Below are 4,897 nucleotides of genomic sequence, written 5' to 3'. Positions count from 1 at the left end.
TCATGAGGAAACAACACAATGCATGTAAAACACCCAAGTGTCTAGCATATAATAAGTGTTAAATAGATATTAATTATTATGATTCAAAGTTCAGAATAAAGCATGGCAAATATTTCCCTACCCAAGCAGCGATTGTAAATTGAAAGCATGTGCCCTTTGCCAGAAGTCAGAGTTTGTGGGATTAAATCTCAATATGGGATTCTAAATGTTTAATTGAGGAGAATCCTTTCTTTTTTTTCTTTCATTTTTTCCCCTCTGGTATAAATTTTACTTTATTTTAATTTAAATTCAATTAATTAACATACAGTGTATGTGTAAAACTGTACCAGTTTTACAGGTGGAGTTTAGTGATTCCTCAGTTATATATAACACGTAGTACTCATTACATCATATGCCCTCCTTAATGCCCATCACCTTGTTACTCCACGCCCTCCCCACTCCCCCTCCAGTGACTCTCAGTTTGTTTCCTATAGTTGAGTCTTTTATGATTTGTCTCCCTCTCTGATTTAATTTTATTTTATTTTTCCCTCCCTTCCCCTATGCTCCTCTGTTTTGTTTCTTAAATTCCACATATGAGGGAGATCATATGATAGTTGTCTTTCTCTGATTAACTTGTATCGCTCAGCATAATACCCTCTAGTCCCATCCACATCATTACAAATGGTAAGATTTCATTTTCTGATGGCTGAATAATATTCCTTTGTGTGTGTGTGTGTGTGTGTGTGTGTGTGTGTGTGACCACATCTTTATCCATTCATCTGTCTATGGACATTTGGGTTCTTTTCATAGTTTGGCTATTGTGGACATCGCTGCTGTAAACACTGGGGTGCAGGTGACCCTTTGGGTCACTATGTTTGTATCTTTAGGGTAACTACTTCGTAATGCAATCGCGGGGTCATAGGTTAGCTCTATTTTTGACTTTTTGAGGAACCTCCACACCGTTTTCCAGAGTCAGCCTTTTTTTCTGGAGCAGGAATAATTTCTTTCGAAGTCCCAGGTCCCTTGAGTGTGATGGGATAGGCTTTGTCTTGTCAGGGCTGAGCAGAGAGGAAGTAGAGAGGCCTCATCTTCTCCGGAAAGGAGACAGTCGTTTAGAGGTTCTAATTATCCAGTAGTTTTACATTATGCCTAGGACCTAGGCAACAGACATGGTGATAAAGACCAGGAGAGGCTAGGGATGGCTATTGCAAGGAGTGGATGTTGTGAATATAGTGTGAATCAGAATGGATATGTCGTAAAGGGGATATGACACAGTCTGGGAAGGCAAGCTCTATTCACTTACTATAATTTGATGTGTTGACTATGGAGTGCGGGTGAGTGGTACACCCAGGACGTATGGATGAAGATGTATGGTTGAAGATGTAGGGAAGCCCTGCTGTGCTGTGTGCTGGAGGTAGGTTATCTCAGTGAGCATCACAACTGCCGTCCCAGGTGGTTATTATTCCTTCAGTTCACAGGTGATTCAATAGAGGCCGTGAGAGGTTAGGCAGTCCTCTTGAGACCTGAGAGCAAGGAAATGGTAGGGCTGGGATGCAAATTCAGTTCTCAGGCTTTACAGTTCATAAACTTGTATTTTATTTTTTAATTAGAAAACACTGCCTTCCTTTAAAATAGCATGTGCAGACAGAAAGAAGCAAACACACGGAGAAAATCCATAGGCTAAATACCTGGGATCATGGGATTGAGAAAGAGCCTCAGAGAAAAACCCTAAAGCTTAGGGCACAAGAAACTGAAAGTGGAGACTGAGCCATATTAACCAAAAATGGGATTTGTGATTGGGAAGTCAGCCAGAGCCACTGTGCTTTCCACCCTTCTTCCTACCACCTTTGACACACCTCTTACTCACAGGGACTTGGTGGGGAGACAACATGATGTCATGGAAAAAGCCCAGACGTCAGGGCTGGATACACTCGGCCTGGAATCTCGGCTAGGCAGTTGATGGCTCTGTCGCATTAGTCAAATCACTTAACCTCTCTTAATCTGTTGAATGGGCTAATCTCCCATGTAATCGAAAAGAAAAACTGCAAGCAGCCTAGTATAATTGATCTAAAACTCCTGCTTCCTCACAATTAAACTAACCCTCCTCCCCTCAGTTATCTTTTGTCCCAGGGAAATAGACCCTGAAATGGAAATTTGTATGTAGATTTATTGAGAAGTGACCTCAGAAACATCACCTGTCAAGGGAAGAGGGAAGCTGGATGGGGCAGGGGAACAAGTTCGTCGGTGATACATCTGCAGCGTGTCTCTGTTGATCCTTTTCCTCTCTCGAAAGCTGAGATGATGCTTCAGAAGTGCTCTGAATGGAGCCTTTGTACCCATGTCCTCCTCCGGTCATGAGGGCAGCTGCCTCCAGGGACAGAGCAGGGCTTTGGGCACACACCCCTCGTCAGCCAGGGGCCGTCCTCTGAAAGGGACTCAGCTGTGGGCTGGGGGCTGGCAACCTTGTTGGCCTTCTGGGAAGGGGCCCTCTTGAGCACCCTTTGTGTGTCCAGCACCTTGGCAGGCATGTCGCATACATCATCCTATTAAATCCCCCAAAACAATTCTAAGAAGTAGGAGGAAACAAAAGTTTATGGAGTAACTTGGCCAAAGTGGCCAGAGCCAGGTTTCCGATGCGAAGTACTTTATGGCCAAAGGCCATGCTCCTCCTGTAACATTGCTGTTATTCCTTGCCCATCACCCTCCCTTTACCGACAGTTTTCAACATTGGGATTTCTAGTATCCCTTCAGCAGATGTCTCAAAAATATGCCTTACCACATCACTTTTTGGAAATGTGTATAGTTTATTTTATTTTTTTCGTGTATAGTTTATTTAAAAATACCAGCAGCATCCTCCTTTTTCATACCCTGCATTTAATTTGCAAGGTGTTACACAGTTCAAAAGCCAATAATCAGGGCAGCCCAGGTGGCTCAGCGGTTTGGCACTGCCTTCGGCCCGGGGTGTGATCCTGGAGACCCAGGATCGAGTCCCACGTCGGGCTCCCTGCATGGAGCCTGCTTCTCCCCTCTGCCTGTGTCTCTGCCTCTCTATCTCTGTGTCTCTCGTGAATGGATAAATAAAATCTTAAAAAAAAAAGCCAATAATCATCAAAGATCTGTGCGCATTGAGGTGAAGATGGAATAATTTCATTATGTTAATCAGGAGCTCACTGATTTATTGTTTTGAACTTTTCCATCAAAGATCCTTACAGTATGATAAAAATGTATCTTTACTTTTATTTTATTTTATTTTTTTTAAAATGTATCTTTATTATTTTATTTTATTTTTTTAAATGTATCTTTAGATTGGAATTCGTTTCTTAGACCTGACAGGAGTCACTAAATTCTGTCCTTTATTTTTGGTGGAGACTTGGGAAAGCAGTAACGTAATTAAAGAAATTTGTCGGACTATATAGTCAATTGGACAGTTTGTTACTTTTTTATCTCTAATTTTCTTAAGTTTATTATTTCTTGAAAATGAGGATAGTAAAGTGATGTCAACTTAGTAACAGATAAAGGGTAATTTTCTCTTCTTGATATCTTTTCCCTGTGAAGTTTTGCAGTAGTTCCTAAAACATATCATAGGTATTTTTTTCCCCCCTTTTAGAAATGAACAAGGCTTCTTGGTCAAATTTATTCCTTCCAGAACTACTGACACTTCAATGAATCTTAAACCAATTTTTGGTTTTTTCCTTACTTTCACTGAAATATTTAAGATATATTTGAAAAGCTTTTGTGTGTTAGTCCTACAAATTATCTGAAATATATTTCTGTGAATCCAATTTTCATACCAGCAGCTTCCCCCCCCCCCCACCTTAAAAGGTAAGGTAATTCTTTAGTGTTCTCTGGCCACTAAATTTCCAAGTCCCAGAAGCTACTGATTCTCTACACCCATCCACTGCATCAACAAATCCTGCTTGTTACAGAGATGCCTCCATAGGATGTTGAAAAGATCTTACTGTTTCTTTGCCTTCAAAGAGAGAGCTATTTTCTTGATTTAAGAAACAAAACACACGTTTTCAAAGTCAAATTCATGGTGCTCAACAGAGAAATTTGATAAAATCCTTCTGCAAAGCCCACAGCCAAGATGTCACCTTTCTTTTTTTTAATAATAAATTTATTTTTTATTGATGTTCAATTTGCCAACTTACAGAATAACACCCAGTGCTCATCCCGTCAAGTGCCCCTCTCAGTGCCCGTCACCCAGTCACCCCCACCCCCTGCCCTCCTCCCCTTCCACCACCCCTAGTTCATTTCCCAGAGTTAGGAGTCTTTTTTTAATAAATTTTTATTTTTATTTATTTATGATAGTCACACACACACACACAGAGAGAGAGAGAGAGAGAGAGAGAGAGAGAGGCAGAGACACAGGCAGAGGGAGAAGCAGGCTCCATGCACCGGGAGCCCAATGTGGGATTCGATCCCGGGTCTCCAGGATCGCGCCCTGGGCCAAAGGCAGGCGCCAAACCGCTGGGCCACCCAGGGATCCCTAGAGTTAGGAGTCTTTATGTTCTGTCTCCCACACAGAGACAGATATTTCTGATATTTCCCACACATTTCTTCTCCCTTCCCTTATATTCCCTTTCACTATTATTTATATTCCCCAAATGAATGAGAACATACACTGTTTGTCCTTCTCCGATTGACTTACTTCACTCAGCATAATACCCTCCAGTTCCATCCACGTTGAAGCAAATGGTGGGTATTTGTCGTTTCTAATGGCTGAGTAATATTCCATTGTATACATAAACCACATCTTCTTTATCCATTCATCTTTCGATGGGCACCGAGGCTCCTTCCACAGTTTGGCTATTGTGGACATTGCTGCTAGAAACATCGGGGTGCAGGTGTCCCGGCGTTTCATTGCATCTGTATCTTTGGGGTAAATCCCCAACAGTGCAATTGCTGGGTCGTAGGG

The sequence above is a fragment of the Nyctereutes procyonoides genome, unplaced genomic scaffold (genome assembly GCF_905146905.1).
Source record: "Nyctereutes procyonoides isolate TBG_1078 unplaced genomic scaffold, NYPRO_anot_genome, whole genome shotgun sequence".
In the NCBI taxonomy this organism is placed as follows: domain Eukaryota; kingdom Metazoa; phylum Chordata; class Mammalia; order Carnivora; family Canidae; genus Nyctereutes; species Nyctereutes procyonoides.
This window is presented reverse-complemented; position numbering follows the sequence as displayed.